The sequence below is a fragment of the Lissotriton vulgaris genome, chromosome 7 (assembly GCF_964263255.1).
Source record: "Lissotriton vulgaris chromosome 7, aLisVul1.2, whole genome shotgun sequence".
Classification (NCBI taxonomy): domain Eukaryota; kingdom Metazoa; phylum Chordata; class Amphibia; order Caudata; family Salamandridae; genus Lissotriton; species Lissotriton vulgaris.
This window is the reverse complement of record NC_141695.1, coordinates 1,593,998,080-1,594,021,956: the sequence shown is the minus strand read 5'-3', so window position 1 is coordinate 1,594,021,956 and position 23,877 is coordinate 1,593,998,080. Positions and strand designations below refer to the sequence as shown.

Here is a 23,877-nt window from a genome sequence, read left to right as displayed (position 1 = left end):
CCCTCTCTCCCCCTCTCTCTCCCTCTCCCCCTCTCTCTCCCTCTCTCCCCCTCTCTCTCCCTCTCTCCCCCTCTCTCTCCCTCTCTCCCTTCCTCTCCCTCCCTCTCCCTCTCCCTCTCTCTGTCTCTCTGTCTCCCTCTGACTCTGTCTCCCTCTGACTCTCTGTCTCCCTCTGACTCTCTCTCCATCTCTCGCCATCTCTCCATCTCTCCCTCTGTCTCACTCACTCTGACTCTCTCACTCCCTCTCTTCCTCTGTCTCACTCACTCACTCTCTCTGTCTCCCTCCCTCTCTCTCCCTCTCACTCTCTCCCCCTCTCCCTCTCCCTCCCCCTTTCCCTCTCCCTCTCCCTCTCCCTGTCTCCCTCTGACTCTGACTCCCTCTGACTCTCTCTCTCCGTCTCTCTCCATCTCTCCCTCTGTCTCACTCACTGACTCTCTCACTTTCTCCCTCCCTCTCTGTCTCCCTCCCTCTCTCTGTCTCCCTCCCTCTCTCTGTCTCCCTCCCTCTCTCTGTCTCCCTCACTCCCTCTGTCTCCCTCTCTCTATCTCCCTCCCTCTCTCTGTCTCCCTCCCTCTGTCTCCCTCCGTGTGCTTCCCTTTCCCTCCCTCCCTCCCTTTCCCTCCCTCACTCTCCCTCCCTCCCTCCCTCACTCTCCCTCCCTCCCTCCCCATCCCTTCCCTTCCCCTCCCTCCCCCTCCCTCTCCCTCCCTTTCCCTCCCTCACTTTCCCTCTCCCTCTCTTTCCCTCCCTCTCTCTGTCTCCCTCACTCCCTCTGTCTCCCTCTCTCTGTCTCCCTCCCTCTGTCTCCCTCCCTCCCTCTGTCTCCCTCCCTCCCTCTGTCTCCCTCCCTCCCTCTCTCCCTCTGTCTCCCTCCCTCCCTCAGTCTCCCTCCCTCCCTCAGTCTCCCTCCCTCCCTCAGTCTCCCTCCCTCCCTCAGTCTCCCTCCCTCCCTCAGTCTCCCTCCCTCCCTCAGTCTCCCTCCCTCCCTCAGTCTCCCTCCCTCCCTCAGTCTCCGTCTGCCTCCCTTTCCCTCCCTCCCTCGCTTTCCATCCCTCCCTCGCTCCCTTTCCCTCCCTCGCTCTCCATCACTCTTCCTCCCTCCCCATCCCTTCCCCTCCCTCTCCCTCGCTCTCCCTCGCTCTCCCTCCCTTTCCCTCCATCACTTTCCCTCTCTTTCCCTCCCTCTGTCTCCCTCACTCTCTCTCTCTCCCTCCCTCCCTCTGTCTCCCTCCGTCTGCCTCACTTTCCCTCCCTCTCCCTCGCTCTCCCTCGCTCTCCCTCACTCTCCCTCCCTCCCTCCCCATCCCTTCCCCTCTCTCGCTCTCCCTCACTCTCCCTCCCTCCCTCCCCATCCCATCCCTTCCCCTCCCTCGCTCTCCCTCCCTTTCCCTCCCTCACTTTCCCTCTCCCTCTCTTTCCCTCCCTCTAGCTCTCCCTCCCTCTGTCTCCCTCTCCCGATTCAGAAGGGAGACTCCTGATTTTTAAAGCCAAAAAGTGCTTTATTTTGGCTGGCTCCCGCCTGAAATGTGGAAACGGTAATCTCAAATTACAATACACCAGATATTGATGCAGCCCACTGCTACTATAACATACTGCCATGGAACCCAAACCATCAGTACATCAAAACTGCTCTGCTTACATGTACATTTCGCACGAGGCCAAATGCCAAAAGAAATTAACCGCAATTGAGGTACTGCTGCTATACATACTTACAAGTGTCAGTTCCAGTGTGTCCCTTATGCTGGTGGTTTAACGGTGTTTGGGAGTAGACAGCCAAGAAGACACTCTCTTTGAGCACTGCAGCACTGCTGTAAATCCGTCGACCTGGACCCGGACCTTCGTATCATTTTCAAAGGGCCTGGCCCCGAGAAGGGAGGGGTCAATCTGCGTGACTCTCCGTGGGTCTTAGAGGAGCTGTGCTGCTCTCCAGGTGCTGAAATTGCCTTCCTCAGTGCAATTGTGTGTCCCCTTGGCCCCCACATGGAAGGCAGGTGAATATTACAGCTCTATCTGGCGAGGGTGCCTGAGTCACGTAATCCGCCAGGGAGGGAAAGGCTGCTGAGAGGCAGGCGGTCGGTGCAGGGCCTGCAGGAATTTCCAAAACTAAGTGAGAGTGAGTGTGACCTCTAGGGCCACATACCATGGACCAAAATACGGGCCCACTTCTGTCTGTTTCCAGATGGAAGGTAGTCTGTAGTAGTGTAGATTGACACACACACACACCAAGTTTCCTGCTAACATTGCTCAAAAGGGCTCCTCTGTATAAAACTGTCAACCCGTGTCCAGGCGAAATGCCTTTCCAGGGCATGCATATTGGAAGTCATGCAGCAGATCTTATCATTGCTACAAGCCACAATGAGCACCGAAGCGCACTTCCTACCTTTGTTCAGCCGGGAGTCTGTGCGCTATGCAGGAGCCGGATATTGCGCTAATCACAAGCATGTGACTCGGGCGTGATCTGTAATTAAACGGCGGCCGTAACTCCTGAAGTGACGTCTCGTGTGATGTTGTAGTGCCTGAACCAAGGGGGTATTGTATTCTTTGTTTCGTGCATGAATGTGCAAGCCCTCTAAAACGCATTGCGCAAAATATGTTTTCCTGGAAGTGTTTTGATAAACGTGGGATATGGTTGGTTGGTTTGTTAGGACTATCTGTTACGTTCTATCTGGGGATGGCCTGACAGCATGAAGAAAGCTGTAGTACCGGCCCTGAAAAATAAGTGCCGGTGCTGAGCACCGGAAAGCTCCGTCACAAATTAGGCCCATGTAGCACTATTCCCTCCCTCGGTTTCCCTCCCTCCCTCCCTCTGTCTCCGTCATTTTTTTTAAAAGGCTGTCTGCAACCAGAGCTGACTCAGAGACTCTGCTGCCTGTGGGGGACGGGCGATTGCCGCCGTAGTCAGAGTGGGGCTGCAGGGGCGCTGAGAGGTGAAAATAGCCTCATTAACATGCTAGCATGTTAATGAGGCTATTTTCACCTCTCAGCGCCCCTGCAGCCCCACTCTGACTACGGTGGCAATCGCCCGGCCCCCACAGGCAGCAGAGTCTCTGAGTCAGCTCTAGTTGCAGACAGCCTTTTTAAAAAAAAAAAAAAACTCGGGTAGATGTCTGAAAGGTCCGCGGGCCGCCAGAGTAGGCTTGGCGGGCCGCCAGCGGCCCGCGGGCCGTACTATGAGTACCCCTGCTCTACATCAATGCCTTGATTAACCAGAGTAAGGAACAAGCATTTGCAATGCAATAGGTCTCGCATTAGGAAAGTTTGAGCTATTGGTATTGTAAATGACAATTTTTTTATTTAGATTTTGTTTTTGAAAATAACTAAATTAATAGCTTTGTCATTTACAATGCCAATAGTTATAACTTTCGCAAATGTGACACCTATAGCATTTGTAATGCAATATGTGTTGTATTTACGTGACTGACATGTATTGATATTACAAATAACAATGGCTTTTAATTTTTTTTAATAGTTAATAATGAAATAAAAGTTATTGTAATTTATAATGGCAATAGCTTAAAGTTTTGTAAATAGCTTGTGTGAAGATTATGTTCAGTGTATTTTATTGTGACGAAATTCCAAGAACAGAAGTGAAATATTAATATGTTTTTGTTACATTTGTAATAAAGCTTCAAACATTGAGAGAGCATATTTGAACCAGGTGTTGTTGAATGGTCGCAGAGATTGATGATGTGGTGGCGCTGAGTGATGTTGTGATGGCAAACGAGTGATGCTGTGGCGTTCAGTGATGCTGTGGTAGCACATAATGATTTTGTGAGGGTGAGGGGGTGTGAGGGTGAGGGGGAGTGAGGGGGTGTGAAGGTGAGAGGGGGCGAGGGTGGGGGTGAGGGGGTGTGAGGGTGAGGGGGTGAGGGGGTGTGAGGTTGAGTGAGGGGGTGTGAGGGTGAGAGGGGGTGAGGGGGTGTGAGGGTGAGGGGGTGTGAGGGTGAGTGAGGGGGTGTGAGGGTGAGGGTGTGTGAGGGTGGGGGGGTGAGGGTGTGTGAGGGTGAGGTTGTGTGAGGGGGTTTGAGGGGGTGAGGGTGTGTGAGGGTGAGGGGGTGAGAGGGGGTGTGAGGGTGAGAGGGTGAGTGAGGGTGTGTGAGGGTGTGTGAGGGTGAGGGTGTGTGAGGGTGTGTGAGGGTGAGGGTGTGTGAGGGTGAGGATGTGTGAGGGTGAGGGGGGTGAGGGTGTGTGAGGGTGACGAGGGGTGAGGGGGTGTGAGTGTGGGTGAGGGGGTGTGAGTGTGGGTGAGGGGGTGTGAGTGTGGGTGAGGGGTGCAAGGGTGTGAGGGGGAGGGTGTGGGGTTGTGAGGGTATGGGGTGGTGAGGGTGTGGGGTTGTGAGGTGAGAGGGTGAGGGAGGGTGAGAGGGGTGACCGGGGTGACGGGGGTGAGGGTGAGTGAGGATGCGGGTGTGTGAGGGTGAGGGTGTGTGAGGGTGAGGTGGGTGCGGGTGTGTGAGGGTGAGAGGGCGTGTGAGGATGTGTGTGAGGGTGAGAGGGTGTGTGCGGATGTGTGTGAGGGTGGGGGTGAGGGTGTGTGAGGGTGAGAAGGTGAGTGAGGGTTTGTGAGGGTAAGGGGGTGTGAGGGTGTGTGTGCGCGCGTGTGTGCGAGTGTGCGCGAGGGAATGTGTGTGCGCATGCGTGACTGTGTGTGATTGAGAGAGAATGCGAGGTAGGGGATAGTGTGCCTGTATGTGTGCCGTATGCCTGCGTGTGCATGCGCGTGCCTGTGTGTGCGAGTGTGCGCGAGGGAATGTGTGTGCGCATGCGTGACTGTGTGTGATTGAGAGAGAATGCGAGGTAGGGGATAGTGTGCCTGTATGTGTGCCGTATGCCTGCGTGTGCATGCGCGCGCCTGTGTGTGTGTGTGTGCGTGCGTGCATGCATGCATGCAGAGGGGTGGGGGCTGCCTGTGTCTGTTGCTAACTCGCTTTAGGGGGAGCAGTTTCTTCAGACTAACCACTTTCCCCGAGGTTAACTCCTGGTCAAGATCCCTGACAGCTTGTCCTTGTGACGATGTATCTGAACAATCTATGTTACACTGCATCCTCTTCTGTAAATTTTACACCACAATCAGGCGAAAGTATATACTGAGCTTATTTAAAAAATGGGGACTGAGATTATGTAGACCCGCCCTACTCAGATTACAAATGTTGGAGGACGATCTCACTCTGTACAGCGTATCATCTTTTGTAAAGAGCCTCTTGCGTTTTAGATTGTCAATGAAATGACCTGTTTTTATACTAGAATTTAGCGCTAACCCGGTATTAGTTTCCTTTTGTATTCATGAAATGTGTTTTTATGTAATGTAATAATGAAAGCTATGTAATGTTTCTTTTTTATGTGCTTTTATGGATTCTTGAAACTGAAACCGAATAAAGCTTCTCTTGAACTTGAAATAAAAAATTGTGAAAACAGGCTTGGGAGGTTGTGATGTCTTGGAGTCCACTGAGTTAAATATCATGATAGAAAGGAACGGGGGAGGAAGAAGATGAGGGGGTAATAGTAGTTCTAGCTCCTACAGCAACATTTGTAATAAAGCTTCAAACATTGAGAGAGCATATTTGAACCAGGTGTTGTTGAATGGTCGCAGAGATTGATGATGTGGTGGCGCTGAGTGATGTTGTGATGGCAAACGAGTGATGCTGTGGCGTTCAGTGATGCTGTGGTAGCACATAATGATTTTGTGAGGGTGAGGGGGTGTGAGGGTGAGGGGGAGTGAGGGGGTGTGAAGGTGAGAGGGGGCGAGGGTGGGTGTGAGGGTGAGGGGGTGTGAGGGTGAGGGTGAGGGGGTGAGGGGGTGTGAGGTTGAGTGAGGGGGTGTGAGGGTGAGAGGGGGTGAGGGGGTGTGAGGGTGAGGGGGTGTGAGGGTGAGGGGGTGTGAGGGTGAGGGGGTGGGAGGGTGAGTGAGGGGGTGTGAGGGTGAGGGTGTGTGAGGGTGGGGGGGTGAGGGTGTGTGAGGGTGAGGTTGTGTGAGGGGGGTTTGAGGGGGTGAGGGTGTGTGAGGGTGAGGGGGTGAGAGGGGGTGTGAGGGTGAGAGGGTGAGTGAGGGTGTGTGAGGGTGTGTGAGGGTGAGGGTGTGTGAGGGTGTGTGAGGGTGAGGGTGTGTGAGGGTGAGGATGTGTGAGGGTGAGGATGTGTGAGGGTGAGGGGGGGTGAGGGTGTGTGAGGGTGACGAGGTGTGAGGGTGAGGGGGTGTGAGTGTGGGTGAGGGGTGCAAGGGTGTGAGGGGGAGGGTGTGGGGTTGTGAGGGTATGGGGTGGTGAGGGTGTGGGGTTGTGAGGGTGAGAGGGTGAGGGAGGGTGAGAGGGGTGACAGGGGTGACGGGGGTGAGGGTGAGTGAGGATGCGGGTGTGTGAGGGTGAGGGTGTGTGAGGGTGAGGTGGGTGCGGGTGTGTGAGGGTGAGAGGGCGTGTGAGGATGTGTGTGAGGGTGAGAGGGTGTGTGCGGATGTGTGTGAGGGTGGGGGTGAGGGTGTGTGAGGGTGAGAAGGTGAGTGAGGGTTTGTGAGGGTAAGGGGGTGTGAGGGTGTGTGCGCGCGCGTGTGTGCGAGTGTGCGCGAGGGAATGTGTGTGCGCATGCGTGACTGTGTGTGATTGAGAGAGAATGCGAGGTAGGGGATAGTGTGCCTGTATGTGTGCCGTATGCCTGCGTGTGCATGCGCGTGCCTGTGTGTGCGAGTGTGCGCGAGGGAATGTGTGTGCGCATGCGTGACTGTGTGTGATTGAGAGAGAATGCGAGGTAGGGGATAGTGTGCCTGTATGTGTGCCGTATGCCTGCGTGTGCATGCGCGCGCCTGTGTGTGTGTGTGCGTGCGTGCATGCATGCAGAGGGGTGGGGGCTGCCTGTGTCTGTTGCTAACTCGCTTTAGGGGGAGCAGTTTCTTCAGACTAACCACTTTCCCCGAGGTTAACTCCTGGTCAAGATCCCTGACAGCTTGTCCTTGTGACGATGTATCTGAACAATCTATGTTACACTGCATCCTCTTCTGTAAATTTTACACCACAATCAGGCGAAAGTATATACTGAGCTTATTTAAAAAATGGGGACTGAGATTATGTAGACCCGCCCTACTCAGATTACAAATGTTGGAGGACGATCTCACTCTGTACAGCGTATCATCTTTTGTAAAGAGCCTCTTGCGTTTTAGATTGTCAATGAAATGACCTGTTTTTATACTAGAATTTAGCGCTAACCCGGTATTAGTTTCCTTTTGTATTCATGAAATGTGTTTTTATCTAATGTAATAATGAAAGCTATGTAATGTTTCTTTTTTATGTGCTTTTATGGATTCTTGAAACTGAAACCGAATAAAGCTTCTCTTGAACTTGAAATAAAAAATTGTGAAAACAGGCTTGGGGGGTTGTGATGTCTTGGAGTCCACTGAGTTAAATATCATGATAGAAAGGAACGGGGGAGGAAGAAGATGAGGGGGTAATAGTAGTTCTAGCTCCTACAGCAACAAGAAATGAACACAGATAAATGGATGTGGCTGACAGCTTTGCTCCGTCTTGAGGATCTCAATCTTTTTGTGATATGGGTGACTAGAGCTAATCGTAACATAAAAGAGCAGCAATACATCAAGAGAGATCATGAATTTTACCAATAGATAAGGAATCAAAAACCTACATAAGGAACATTGACTTAACTACATGAGACCAGTAGAACTTTGAATTCATGGCAATAAATTGTGAAGAAAAGAAAAACACAAATGGACCTGTGTTCTAGGATTAAGCCTTTTTACGTGCAATCTATCCCAGTCAGCTGCATGAGCAACTTTCAAAATAATGATTGGAAGACCTGAACCTAAAAAAAAGAAAATACCTGCATATACTGATGCACTGGCACATGGTATATAATGCCTCTTTCTGTGCCATCACTTGATATATTCAATACACAATTATACAGATAATGTATTATGCTTCCCTTTGAGTCACCTGACTTCCAATTAGTTCCTACTCTTCACTGCAAGAGATGCTGAACACAACTTGGTAAACACAGGCAAACATTACAGTCTACCTCACAGTTCAAGGGTTCTGGAACACAGACCAGACCAAACTGAGCAAGCAGAGCCGCATAAAGGCTAGTCTCAGAAGCATCTAACAGTGCTCTACGTTGCACTAGCATTCATTGTGGTTACTAAAAGTGCAATGATAGAAAAGGGTTTACATTACACTGTAAGAGTACATGGATCTGTGCTTAATGATGTGCTGAACATAACAGAGCATGACTAAGTGTCCTGCCGGGGCTGGACTGGCTGTAGTGGGTATCAGGAATTTATCCGGGAGGCTGGAAGGGAGGGGGCCGTGTTTGCAGCTCTGGGGGCCATTTTTTTTATTGGGGGGGGGCAGTTTTGCAGCAGTGCTGCAATATCGTCCCCGCAGAGTCACTGAGGCTATACATAGTATAGCTAAGGGGGTACAGGCAAGGCTGACATGACTGACGTTATGGTCAAATCTAAGGAGCGTAACGCGGAGCATAGCAGGTTGATTGTGTTTCAGGGTGTGCAGGCTGCATGACAACACAGTGGCAGAACCTGGCTCGTATTTCAGATCTATGATCTCAGGAAGAATTGAAAATACAGGCGTGAGGAGACTGGTGAACTGTACGTAATAAAAATTAATTTACAAAAGTGTAATGTTACGAAGCAGTGGTTAAAATACATTTACTGCTCGCCCTATCGCAAACAGCGCCCTTACATAAAAACAGTAATGCACACATCAAAGGATTAATAATCTACCCTTTGAAAAAACATTTAATTACACACCACATTACTTCAGGTACCACTGAACTGGCATTCTTTTTTAAATATATGTATATAATGTACAGACATATTGTAGGCCATGTTGTTGTATAAACACACACGCTTATTCTCTTCATTCGTTGTCAAGGGGGCAACTATTTTGCCTGCCACATATTGCAGTTTAAGCCATCTCCTCTGACCACCCGCTTTCAGTTATGGAGAAGGGAGACAATGGGAGGGGCTGATGAGTAGAGGGGGTGGAGGGTTTGTTGGACGTAGAGGGGGAGGGGACTCGGAGGTTGAGAAAGAGAGCGCAATACCTACACCACAAGCAGAAGCAGCTAACGGCGAGGCAATAAAGAGCAGGAGAGTGAACAAGCAAAATATGAATACACTCTTCTCCTTTCTGCATCATGAAACCATTAACAAGGCCCACTCACAGCAGGTATGACAATCAATGGAGACAAAAAACTTAAATTACATTACTTACATGTTTCCCTTTTTGTCGTTGCTGTATAATACTTATCGTCCAAGTATAACACCCAAAGAAACAAGCATCAAAAGAACACACGTTGAAAAAGATTCCTATATTTTACTCTGTGGAACCAGAGATTGGGACATCAATGTACCACAAGACGATATCAGATTGCTCTTGTACAATCGTCAGAATCAGAGAAGTCAACATCAGGAAAACTGAACTATATATGTCAATCTTCAAATACACAGAACTGCACATCGAAACATAACGGGGGTGTAGATTGCTAACATGCAAGCTCTAAACAAGACAAGTTCATATTGAGGAGTGCCGCCGCGCTGCCCGCGGCGACCCGGAAGCTCTTGGCCGGCCGGCGAACCCGGTCGCGGCCGACCGGAAGTCCCGCCTCCCGAGGTCCGCGAGCCCGATTGAGAAGAGGAGACGAGACGCGCCGCGCCGTGAGGAGCCCGCCGGAAGAGCGCAGTCGGTGAGTGGGGCCCAGGGCTGAAGTGAAGTGCGTGCGTGCCTGTGTGTATGCCTGGGAGGGGTGGGGGAGTGTGTGTGCGCGCGTGTGCGCATGCGTGACTGTGTGATTGAGAGAGAATGCGAGGTAGGGGATAGTGTGCCTGTATGTGTGCCTGTATATGTGTCGTATGCCTGCGTGTGCATGCGCGGGCCTGTGTGTGTGTGTGTGCGTGCATGCAGAGGGGTGGGGGCTGCCTGTGTCTGTGTGTGAGCAGGGGATTTGCTTCGCGCATGCGCAGCTACCAGACGCTCGCTCCCGAGGTGAAATCTGACCTCGTCAAAGCGCGCGTCTGGTAGCTGTCCTCATTCCTAAATACGGGCCACAATAGGTCTGAAGCAGACACCTCAATGCTCACGCATTGAGGGTTAGGTCTGCTCGACCTAAACAGGAATGGTTTTGTTTCTCTCTTGTTTTGAAAGATAATAAAGTACACAATATAACTCATCTGAAAGTGAAATGCTGACAAAATAAAAAAGTACTTCAGAGGCCACAAAGATGGTGGGAGTAAATTAGCAAAAGCTGGACAAGTGGACACAAAATCAAGATAGAGGGAAACCAAGATAAAGCATTAGCGATACAAGAGGGCACCGTCAAGGAGAGACAATGAAGACATGTACAACCAGGAAGGGACAGACAGTTGGAGCGACTAACACAGGAGAGACGTGGACTAGAAGACACTAGCCTTAGGAGACAAGGGAAATTGTGGGCCAGCAGAGAGTCAGAGTGACTAATCATGGAGGACATTGAGACAAGGCCAGATTGGGAAATAAGGGGAGCCAAGAAAGAAATGGTATGACATCATACACTAGTGTGCAGGAAATCCCAAATACAAACACAAATACTCCACCCAGAACATCCACAGCTCAGACAGGTATTACAGAAATACAAAGTAACAAAACACATTAATAGCATACATAATGCATTAAAATCCGTACGATTTCCTAACATTTGTGTTGGGAAGTAGCTGTGATTGGGTGTAATTGTTCCTTCTTACAGACTGACAGATCTACCAACAGATTGGCAAAGTACTTTGATGGAAATAAATGCTTGATTTTAGCGACCAAGAAAAGGAACCTTAATAGAGGAATGCTCCCACCAACATGTGTTTTAGGTGTTGCTCTCAATGGAAAATAAATGATGGCTCAATTCCTAATAACATACACACCTTCCTATATACACCAGTATCTAATCCACTGAATTCACTGGAAATGCCACAAATACATGTCAAATACATGTCTTCTAAGAATCAGGTGTATGAGCATCAGACCTGGTCCTAGAGAGTCCCTGGTTGGTGATGGTCCCCTAAACCAGAATTCTGGGGGGAGCATTGCTTGACATGATCAAAGAAATGGATCCCCCAAAATGCAGGAGCTAATACTGCCAGTGTCACCCACAGATGATGTACGCAATGGGCATCTGGAGGTACAGAGATCTCTGCAGTTGTTATCTGCAGTGGGTAGAGGGGGCTAAGGAATAGGCTGTTTATTGAAGTTTTTTGCTCAGAGTTCTTTTGAGTTTCACCACAGCACACAAAAGAAGCTGCAGGAAAGAAATTGTTAGGTAAGCGCTAAAAGGTGGACAATGCTAGGGTCAAGGGAGCAGGATAGCAGCCATCACAGTAAGGAGACACAAGTGAGCTTGTGCATTCATTGTAGTTCAACACAGGTACTAAGTAGGAGTGGCCGTGTAAGGTAAACAACAAACGAAAATGTGTTCTTTCAGATTTTCCCAGGAAACTATTGCATAGTAGTTACACTGGTACCTCGTTGAATCCCCCCTACCCTCTCCCTTGAAATCCCCCAATGCTATTCTAAAACTTCTAACACTTCTCACATTGCTCCTGGCTTTCTCTCTCAAGTGGTTCTGAGAATCTGCATTCGTGATCTTGATCCAAGTCAACATTATGAATAAGAATAAGGGACTCAAGGGACAGAGTATAAGAGTGAAAAGATCTGGCAAGGCAGCGTAAGGCAATAATGGCAGGCCTAAGTCTGAATACCAAAAACAGAGATGAAGAATGGGCAGGTTCCTGTTTGCCACCATATGTGTTCTTAACCTTCTTGAAACCTTCGGGTGAAATACCAGTCAACTCTAAGCCATTGCCATGTCTCCGTAATCTACCACTTCAACCACAAATACACATCCGTAGGAAATTTGCCGTTCTGTGGCATATATGGATTTTTATCTATGTCTGATCTAACTGGTAGACAGGAACTTGAATTAAAGACAAAAGCATTTAATGGTTGCAAACCTCCTAGCAGTCATAATGATCAGATACACAGACAAATATCCAAACAACAATCAACCACAAACTTAAACTGAGTGCCCACTTCAAACTAAGCTAAGCGTATTAAAGGTATTTGATGGGTTCCACCCTTTCACTCTGTATTACAAAGTATAGTATACGTAGTAGCTCATTACACTTCATAGATCAGGAAATTCAAAGGGCCAATGCTCTTTTCTATAGATGACTTAGTTTTGATACCTTGACGCCATTAAGAGCATAGTGCACAGAATTGTCCCAGAATGAACAAAAAAAGGTGAACACATCAAGGGTTTTGTCCAATCAATGGCAACAATCGACACCAGTCTACTAGAGAAGGTAGGGGCCTGAAACCTTCACATATAGCCTAACGTTTTTCTGAAGAAGCTGGGTTGTTTTTTTGTGAGGTGACCCAATGTGTCCTTGTTCGAACTAAGATGAAGAGTACAGAGTCCAATTTTACAATGTTTTTATCTTTGTCTATCTTCCTCAAAAGGATCTTATGACCTTAAGATCATCAATAAATAACATTAGAAAAATCAAATCACCAGTATTATCGATAGTATACTTCTAGTGGGGTAGATATTAGTTGGCTAAGTGATAATGATTTGTTTACTGGAGAAACAAATACATTAATTGACAGATTTACAATTCATCATGAGCAACTATGCTATCTTCTTACAGCTGTAAATAAGGCCCATGCCAACCTCTTCACAGCATAAGATATAGCCAACCACAAAAACGTATTTAACAACTTTCAAGGTTTTATGGTGATGGAGGAAAAGGCCTTCAATGGTCCAGCTCATTCCTGTCCGACCCGTTTCACTATGTAAGACAGGCAGCAATCATATCCACATCAACTAACACCAAATGTGGCTTCCAATAAGGTTCAGCACCCTTGGCACAAACAATCGCTTTCCATAGATAACTAACATGGTTTACCACATGGATGTAAATAATACATCAAGGCAGACAGTCTTATGATCAAGGACTACCTAACACACCCCAAGCTGGATGTACAAAAGTAGACAGGGATGACATATTTACCCATGCTCTTTGCTCTTGCTATCAAACCTTTTACTGAAATGATAAGGATCAAAAATGTGGAAGGGAATTCCACTAACAAATGGAGTTCATCTTATTTCATTTTATGTTGATGATATGCTGTTGTTCCTAGGAGATGTAAGCTCAGGTGTGGGCCCTATATTACAACACTGATTGAAATATGGGAGGTTATCTGGTTTTATGAGAAACTGGTCCAAAACCTGTGCCCTCTCAATACATTGAGAAATGCAAGAGCAACGACACTAACTGCATTGCAGGAACATTGCCCGGCAGTAGGATACATTCATAGGTTTGGAGGTAAAATCTACCACCAGACAAGTATTTAATGGAAGAAAAACTAAAAACTGCCATGAGATATCTGAAAGCTATTACTGAATTTTGATAGACATTAAAGTTATCAGCAACGGGACACATTTTTCTGACAAAAATAGTGAAGATCCAGACATTTATTTTATCTTTATGGATCAGCCCTAAATGGTTTAAAGAACTAGAAGTACTCCACAGGGACTTTATTTGGGGGAAGGAACATGCAAATTCCTTAAATTATCAATGCTTAAGGCAGGGCTCCGGGCACCTGGCTTTGACCGTAACCAGATCCAATGGACAACTTAGATGGCCGGAGCAGCGGGTTCACTCAACCAATGGGTACACTGGAACCTGAGACTTATAAGGGTGCACTTGTCTACCAGCTACTAGTAAACAGACAGAAGAGAAAAGAAGTATCCAATTTAGATTAAACTGCACTGAGATGCCTGGGGTTACTCCAGGGCTTTTAGCTTGTTAACTTGGTCATAGGCAAGACTAATCCCTATGGGAGCTCTTTATCAAGCAGGCAAACGGATACCTTTAAAGAATTTAATTGAGGAATTTAAGCTTCCGACTTCCCAAATTTTGGTACATGGGGAATTTACGAAAAACATTAGATGGGTAAACAAAACACTGCCAAACCACAAACATATGAGGTTCTTCAACTGCTATCCACAGCTGGCAACAGTCGCAGGCTGGTACCCAGGTTAAATAGATCTGTCTCAGACGCAACTAAAGGGTGATTACAGATAATTAAATTGAAATGGGAATGTAACATAAATAGAGAATTTAACAACATACAATGGGGAAGGGCATTACTACATGAACAGAGGGTGTCCAGAAATTATAGGTTTAAGTAGGACCTGAAAAGTGTCTGCTTGGACTATTTGATAGACTGAAACTAACAAAGCTGGTAACCGGATCCTAAAAAAAGCAAAACAATGCATGGAAGGACATAGTAGTCTTATTAATAGAAATAACATGAAGGAAAGAGGACAGCAAGTGGACTAAGTGAAGAGAAAGAAGGAGGGAAGAAAAAGAAGGGATAAGTAAAATATCAATAGCCTTTCAGTGGGCTGAAATACTCAAGTTTTGTGACATCCAATAAAGAACTGTAAACCGATTGCAGAACGTGTGACCCATGCAAGAGAAACCGCATTTGCTCACAAAACCATAATCGCACAGAATTGTGTTGCTAGTTATTCACTGAATAATCAGAGAAATCTGTGGCCTAACTTCCCTGCGAACTCTGAAAATGCACAATATGTAATCAATTGTGTGAGAGGTGTGGTGCAGCTGCCAGGGTAGCTGACTCTGGTTCGCAGGGCTCACGGTTCGATCCCTGGCACTGGCAGCAACTCAGCACAAAGTGACTCTGGGCAATAGCTCACTTAATCTTCCAGACGGCCTGCAGCGCCTTAAGATCCTTAGGGGTGAGTAGTTTGCGCTTTACAAATACCACATTTCATTTAATCAATAACTGAGTGATGGCTTTAATATGTTGGTAGAAGTAAAAGCACAAATCCGAATGTACACAACCTGAGAAATAATAATGAACACAATATAGGTTTATCAAAACTCACAAAAATCAATAGATCTAAAAAATACAAAAGTAGAATGCATCAAAACTGGCTGCCTTAAACCCCTCCAAGACCAAGGTTCTGCTACTGGGGAATAGACAACCAGCACCTCCTTCATGTGACTCTCACCTCTTTTGAACCCACAGTGTCAAGTACAAAAAGTGTGGAATCTGGAGGTTGAATCGAAAGATCTTTATTCAGATTTATATGCAAATCCACAAAAGAACAAGAATACAGTGATGGAACAGCTTAACATTTGATTTACATGTAATGTACACACACGATCAAATAAAACCATATATGCTAAACAGTGCAACAGGACTTTAAAGTGCTAGCAATAATATAACTGATCTGATTCAAGTATCTTCATAGCATAAGCCATCTAGATAGATTGAAGATTTACACCTACGAAGAGCTTTCTTAATGAAAGTAATGACAGTGCAATACATATGCACATTTAACAGTTTTTTCCAAAAGATAGGGGCTTCCTGGATTATGAACAACATCCTGCGACTGAGGGGACGTAGGGTAGAAAACCTGATGTCACTGTAAAATTTGAACAACAGCATTAAGTTTGTGGTCTACTGTTTTGCCTTTCCATCGCACTGGAATCTCGATAAACAGTGGGGCTATAAATCTGATTAAGGCACGACCATAAGGTAATAGATCAGCTCTAGGTGCAATCTGGTCAGTAGGAATCAATCGTAAGTGTTACCACACTTGCCAGATGGCTTTGGATCCCCAACAAAGACTGGCCCTTACAATACTTTCCATCATAGGTGTTTTGATCCTGATGTTCTCTGCTCATTTCCTTTTAACTAAATTGCAGGAAACTATGGGGTTCCAGAGGGTTACATTTTCCAACTAGTTCATGGAGAAAGGATATTACATACTGAATCTATGGTATTTTATCGAAATGATCCAATCCCAAGCAGTCTCTAATGATCTCACTGGTACGGATATTGTTACTTACCCAGTAAGCATCTGTTCTTGGCATTTAGAGCTGTAGATTCACATGCTTTGCATACTCCTGCCATCTAGTGTTGGGGCCGGATGTTTGTAAGTTGTTTTTCTTCAAAGAAGTATTTCCAGTCACGAGGTAGGCATCTCCTCCTTTTGGTGATAGTGCACATGGACATCGACTTCATTGTTAGATTGTTTTCCCGCAGAGGTTGAGAATTGAGTTTGTAAAGGTAGAATAGAGATGACCATGCGTATGTATATAAAGATAAGAAGGAACCATAACAGGTATAGGTAACCCGGTGGGCGCTTGTGAGTCTACAGCTCTACATGCCAAGAACAGATGCTTACTGGGTAAGTAACATTATCTGTTTGAGGCAGGTGTGCTGTAGTTCACATGCTTTGCATAGACTATACAGCAGTATTTTCCCAAAGCGGTGGCTAACCTGTAGCTGTTGCAGTTATCCGAAAGAGTGTTCTAAGTACTGCTTGACCTACATTAGCTTGCTGCCTTGCTAACACATCTACACAATAGTGTTTGGTGAATGTGTGTGGTGTAGACCTTGTTGCAGCTTTACAAATGTCAACTATGGGAATGTTTCCTAAGAAAGCCCCTATTTTGCGAGTGAAATGCGCTTGCGGGGGAATAGTTAAAGTTATCTTTGCTTTTGTATAACATGTTTGAATACATATAACAATCCATCTAGCAATACATGATTTGGATATAGGATTGCCTTTGTGAGGTGGAGCAAAAGCAACAAAAAGTTGTTTTGTCTTACGAAATGGTTTTGTTCTTTCTATGTAATATGACAAAGCTTGTCTGACATCTAAAGTGTGTAGAGCACGTTCTGCCACAGAATTTGGTTGAGGAAGGAACACAGGTAACTCAACCGATTGATTTTTGCAAAAGGCAGATACTACTTTAGGTGGAAATTTAGTGTTGGTATGAAGGACCACTTTGCCTTTGTGAAGCTGGAAAAAAGGTTCTTCTATGCCTGTAACTCACCCACTCTCCTCAGTGAAGTAATTGCAATGAGGAAAGCGATTTTCTATGACAGAAATTGCAGTTCACATTTATGCATTGGTTCAAAAGCTGGACCCAGTAATCGTATAAGGTCTATGATAACATTCCATACTGGGGCAGGTGGAAGTCTTGGCGGTAGAACTCTTTTTAGTCCTTTCATAAATGCTTTGATTTTGGAGTTACACGGCTACTGTAGCAAGATGTAAGCGGATGGCTTTGTAAGCAAATCCTGACCGCTGCAAATGTAATAAATAACATGATATTCTGTATGGAAGCATCAAAATGATTGATATTGTTATTATTGCAATATATAACAAATCGTTTCCATTTAGCTGCATAACAAGCTTTTGTAGTAGGCCTTCTGGCCTATTTGATCATTTTCATACAGTCTGGGAAAGATTGAGATATCCAAACTCTAGGACTAAAGGAACCAGATAGCTAAGTGGAGTTGTTTGGGATCTGGGTGTATGATTTCTTCATGGCTCTGTGTGAGGAGACTGGATGTGAAATATAGCTTTTGATGTGGAACTATTGATAGCTTCAACAGGATCATGAACCAAGGTTGATGAGTCCATGTGGGAGCTATTAGGATTAGTGTGAGGGATGTTTGCCTGGGTTTCCAAAACCACAGATGGAATGAGTGGGAGAGGTAGAAAAGTGTATGCAAATATCCCGACCAGTCGATCCATAGTGCATTGCCTTTGGAAAGCGGGTGTGGATACCTGGAGACGAAGTTTGGGCATTTTGCGTTTTCGTGTGTGGCGAAAAGATCTATTTGAGGAAAACCCCAACTTTGAAAGTATGGGAGGAGAACTTGAGAGTGAAGTTTCCACTAGTGGATTTTCTGCCTCGGTCTGCTAAGAAGGTTGGCAATTTTATTCTTTACTCCCGGAAGGTGTTCTGAAAGGAGATACATTTCGTGGTGTATGGCTCATTTCCAAATGGCTTGAGCTAGGTATGACAGTTGGAGAGAGCATTTCCCCCCTTGTTTTTGTATATAGTACATAGCTGTCATGTTGTTGGTGCGGACCAGGACAAGTTTGTCTAGAAGGGGAATTTGAAAAGCTTAGTGCGCTAGAAACACTGCTAGCAGCTCTAGATGCTTTATGTGAAGAGCATTTTGGCTTCGACTCCACAAGCCTTGAATTGTGTGATTCTGGAGATGAGTTCCCCAACCAGTGAGCGACGCGTCTGCTGTTAGTACTGTCTGTGGAACAGGGTCTATGAAGGGCCGCCCTTTTGATAAATTTTGTGGGTTCCACCACTGCACGGACCAATGGGCGCCGCTGTTTACCAACACTAGATCAGTCAAATGACCCTGCGACTGGTTCCACTGACTTGCTAAGCATTCCTGGAGGGGGCGCATATGAAGCCTTGCATGTGGGACAATCATGATGCAGGAGGCCATCATTCCCAGCAGTTGCATATACCCTCGAGCTGGTAGTGAGTGGGTAGGTTGAAACTGAGGCACTAGAGCCTGAATACTGCGAATTCTGGCTGCAATGGAAAAAGCCATAGCTTTTTGAGTATCTAAAGTGGCTCCTATATAGGTTTGTGTGTTGAAAGGTTGGAGATAAGACTTTAACAAATTGTCTGTAAACCTCAGTTGTAGCAGTAACTGTAGTGTTAAGTGAGGGTGCTGGAGACACTTTATGTAAGTGCTGGCTTTGATGAGCCAGTCATCTAAGTACGAGAAGACATGAACAAGTTTTCTTTGCAGGTGAGCTGGGACTACTGCCAGGCATTTGGTAAATACTCTGGGAGCAGTGGTGACTCAGAATGGGAGCACTTTGAACTGGTAATGCTGCCCCGCTTCCACAAAACGGAGATATTTGCGATGAGCGGGATGTATTGGAATGTGGAAATATGCATCTTTTAAGTCTAGAGTGGACATTAAGGGCCTAATTAGGATCGCGGACGAACTTGTGTCCGTCCGCGACCCCAGAGGATGAGGGAACGTCCGCATGGGCTGCGGCGTTCCCTCATGTGCAATTAGGATGTGACCGCCACCCTGGCGGTCACATCCTGGATATTTAACATTGCGGCGGGTGCTGCTTCAAGCAGCACCCGCCGCAATATTAAAAGTGCATGTTTAACATTTACATGCACAAAGCGGCAGGCACCGCGCGGTGCCTGCCGCTTTGTGCAAGTAAATGCTGGGGGGTACCATAGGTACCCCCCATGTGCACCCCCCACCCGCCAACACCCTGGGGGCCCGCAACGGGCCCCCAAAATCAAAAGTACACATGCTTTTCCACGGCGGAAAAAACGCCGCGGAAAAGCATGTTTACAAATGCTTCCTAATTTGGCTGGCGGTGTCTGATAGACACTGCCAGCCAAATGAGAGCTTTTCCGCCGCGGTTGTAATCTGACCGCGGCGGAAAAGTAGCGGACAGTAACCAAGACCCACCAGCCATCGTAATGCGACGGTGGGTCTTTGGTGAGTCCGCAGAGGATTTTCCGCCTCCTCCGGGCCGGAGGTGGCGGGAAATCCTCCATCATAATGAGGCCCAAAGTCTCCTTGCTGTAGAAGTGGGAGCACTTGTTGAAGTGTCACCATGTGAAAATAACCCGATTGTATGTAGTGATTTAACTCTCCGAGGTCTAAAATGGGTCTGACAGAGCAGTCCTTTTTTGGATATTAGAAAGTACAGGAAGTATACGCCTGGCCCTTGATATTGTAGTGGTACGGGCTCTATGGCTCCCTTCAAAAGTCGAGACTGATCCTCCTATTTGAGGAGATGTATATGATCCAGTGACATTTTATGTGAATGCGGGGGAATGTTTGGATGATTGTTGGTAAGCTCCAGGCAATAACCAGATTGGATAATTCATAGCACCCAGTTGTAGTTATTGATTGCCAGACAGGAAGGAATTGTGAAAGCGGTCCACCGACAGGTGTTGAATGATCGGGGATCATAGGCAAGTCACGGTTTGTTATTTGAGGGCGAAGAGTGTGTTGTGGAACCTTTACCTTTGCCATGGTTGCCTCTGTAGCCTCCGCTAACAAAATCTTTTGAAGAAGAAAGTTGCCTTTGTATGGTGTAGAGGCAGTGTCTGAAGAGATATTTTTGGGCCTCCCATAATAGAAGGTGTGCAAGGACCCACGGTTGGAAGGGGACTGTAGGGCGCCCATAGATTTTGCCACCTTTGAATCCTTCTTCATTTTTTCTAAGGATGTGTCTACTACAAGACCAAAGAAATGTTTGTCGAATGGTGTGATAAGAATGGAAGCCTGAACTTCAGGTTTAAAACCCAAAATCCTTAACCATGCGGGTCTTCTCAGTAGCACACTAGTATTGACAGCTCTAGACACAGTGTCGGCTGCATCTACTGCACACCTAAGTGAAGGATCAGAGAAGAGCTTCCCCTCTTGCATGAAGTCTTGGGCTTTGCTGTTATGTTGATCTGACAGAAAATGGAGCAACTGCTCATTTCGTTGCAATGCGCTCTATCGTACCTGGCTAAAAGGGCCTGGGTATCAGCAATAAGCCAGTAATTTGCAGCTTGGGAGGTTACTCTTTTTACGGAGGCGTCGATGAGCTTAGACTCTTTGTCTGGAGGCGGAGCACCCAGACATCTGTGAATTGGCCCATTTACGGGCATTAAAAACCACTAAAGAGTCTAAAGGTAACTGCCCTTTAATGAAAGCTGGATCTGATGGTGCAGGTTTACCTGTTTTGTCTATCCTGGGGGTGAGAATGCGTGCACAAACTGGGTCGTTAACTATGTCGACCAAGTGTCTTAACATGCCTTTGAGCATAGGGAGTGTGTGGGTGGTTCTTTGGGAACTACTAAGGGTCTCAAAGAGGAAATTCTCCTCTAGAGACTCCTTATGTAATTGTACCCCATGATATTCAGCAGCTCTACTTAACAGCTCTATATAGCCTACATTATCATCTGGTGGAGAAGGCTTGGTAGGATAAAGGTCAGGATCATTATCTGTGGGTGGATCTGTATTACAATCCTTCCAGGGGCCTGCATGTTAAGCATCCTTGTTGGACTTGGCCTTTTTTGGCTAAAGTTCCCTTAACTTTTTGCTTTCCCCCAGACCTTTTTTCTGACATGGTGTTGCCAACTTGGATGCTTTGGGCACTTTGCCACTGCTGATTAGTGTCAAAGTGCAGGTGCTCCCTGTATAAAGTGTAATGGTAATTGGCTGTCCATGATTGGAATGTTTGCCTTACTAGTAAAGTCCCTAGTAAAGTGCACTGTGTGTGCCAGGGCTGGTAATGCAACTACTACTAGTGGGCCTGCAGCACTAATTGTAACACCCAAACAAGTAGCCTTAAAGAGGGAACTCAGGTCTGCTATTGCAGTGCCTGCGCGCAGTTTGTTAAACTGTAATGTTGTTTGGATAAGTGTACCCACTTGTCAGTCCTTACCCTTCCCTTTCTATGCACCTCTATGGTATGTCCAAGGTCCCCTGGGCAGGGTGCAGTGCATGTGAAAGGCTGGGCAAGTACTAAGGTGTGTACCATGTCATGACAGAGAAATAATCTCCATTTCGTTTTTCATGGTGGAAAGGCCATCCTGCCCATAGGATAGAATGGGGAGGCTTTGCAATATGTTTTCCAGCCTATCTTCCCAAAGGCTTAAGATGGCAAGGTGAAGTTTAGTGTGCCTGAACTCACACTGTAATAACATCTTTTTATGAAGGTGTTTTTTGCATTGTGTGTTTAGAAGCCACTCTTAGAAGTGGCTGGGTTTTTGTGCCCTAACATTTCTGTGTGTCTCTGCCTGGTTGTGGATGGTCTGTCTGGATTTGATAGAAGTCATAGGATCTGTGGAATGTCTTGACCCAGGGGAGGAGGTGAGACAGCAACAGGCTGACCTGCATCTGGAGTGTAGGGGGAGGAGCACTTCCTAGAAGTGAAGAGGCCTGGGTTGCTGCCATAAAACAATGGTCCCATCTCCTGCTGAGTGATTGGGAATCCAGACCCCCCCCCACTAATCAAAGAAGTAGGTGTCACTGGCTTGAAAACGGGGGCAATGCCCCCCTGAACACAAAGACATCAAAGACATTTAGGTGTATATCTATGAGAGCTGAAGCCCCTGAACTTTGGAGAAATGGATTGATCAAGTTTGAACAGGACTGAAGCTACTTCGTGGTCTAGAGGAACCTTTGCCAAGGAAGAAACAATCGAAGAGACTGAAGGAAAGGACTGACCCTTGCTGTGTGTTCTGGGGCTGGCCTGCAGTATTCTGTTTTAACCAAGGAGAGGCTAAAGGAACTTTGCTGTGTCCCTCTGCTTAAGAGGAATTTGCTGTGTGCTGTGTCCGGAAGTAACTTATCCCCAAGGGCCCGAGGTGAGCTGGATCCCTGTTGCAGAAACTCAGGAACACAAAAGTTTCCAGGAGAGTCTCTGAGACGCTGTGTTTGTGTGCTTTTTGCAGCCTGAGACTCTCGTAAGAAGTTCCCTGTGATCGTGGGCACCTGGAGTCCAAGCGAGTCTCAGCAACGCTGTGTGCATGTGCTTTTTGTAGCTTGAGGCCTTCGTGAGGATTGTCATGTTATCATGCACACCCGGAAACCAAGTGAGTCTTGGCGACGCTGTGTGCTTTGTGCAGCCTGAGACCTTTGCGAGGATGGCCTTGTTAACATGCACACCCGGAGTCCAAGTGAGTCTCAGCGGTGTTGTGTGCGTGTGCTTTGTGCAGCCTGAGGCCTTCGTGAGGATTGCCTTGTTATCTTACACACCCGGAGTCCAAGTGAGTCTCAGCGACGCTGTGGGCTTGTGCTTCGTGCAGCCTGAGACCTTTGTGAGGAGTGCTCTGTGATCGTGCATCCGAAGTTCGAATGAGTCTCAGCGATGCTGTGTGTGTGTGCCCTGTTGCAGCCTGAAATCTTCGTAGCATCAGTGGACGGACCAGCAGCCCAGAGGAGCTGAGCCGCCGGCTCAAGACCGCTGTTGCCAGAGCAGGACCTCGAACCAACGTCGTCGAGGGAGGGCCCGAGCCCCACTGCCTGGAATTCACAAAGATTGCATCGGAGGCCCAAGTCCCGGGAAGAGGAGACCGAGGTCGCACCCCCATGTAATGTGTGTCGACGCCTGGGGCGCAGTGCTGACTCGGAGGGAGACGCTCTCGGCCTATCCCATTCCTGCAGCGCGAGCCTCTGCTTCGGTTCGTATCGCGGCCCGTACTTGCCAAAGGAGTGGCAGTGGCGGGGCCAGAGTGCGGAGGTGCACTTTTTGTTTACACCATACCCGTGTGGGGGCAACTGCTCACAGCGTCTGACTGCGAGTCAGCACGAGTGGCGGAGAGACCGCCTAAGGCAACGTGATCGGTGCTGGTGTTTATTACGCATTGCATTATTTCTGCATGACAAACTACCTGATTGTCGTATTACACATTGCATTATTACTGCATAACGAACTACCTGATTGTCATATTACACATTGCATTATTTCTGCCTAACAAACTACCTGATTGTCGTATTACACATTGCATTATTTCTGCATAACGAACTACCTGATTAGAGTATTAGGCATTGCATTATTCCTGCATAAAGTACTTCCCGATTAGTGTATTATGCATTGCATTATTTCGGCACAACAAAGTACCTGATTGTTGCATTAAGCATTGCATTATTTTTACATTGCAAAGTGCCCGATTTTAGCATTATGAACTGCATTATTTTTATAGTGCAAATGCCTGATTTTAGCATTGCAAACTGCGTAGCATTACATTAGGACTGCAGTAGAACGTTTAGAAGTGCTCATTAATATCGCCAGAACTTACAAGGGCGTGCTGGCCTAACAACCGTCTAGGAGGAATATTACAAATACGCATATGTTGGATTTATATTGTGTGGTCTTATCGTATATCTTTTTATATACATTTATACTAGTTTTTTATGAAACTCTTGTTGAGTCCATTTGTGGTGTCATCTTCGAGTTGCTGTGAGCATGGTTGCAAATCTTTCACACATT

At 46.9% G+C, this 23,877-nt stretch overlaps 1 protein-coding gene across 1 annotated transcript in view; it reads right to left on the bottom strand.

Moving 5' to 3' along the window:
- Nucleotides 1-23,877, bottom strand: part of RAE1 (ribonucleic acid export 1) — a 127,494-nt gene that overhangs the window by 22,506 nt on the left and 81,111 nt on the right. The gene's annotated exons all lie outside the window — the stretch shown is intronic.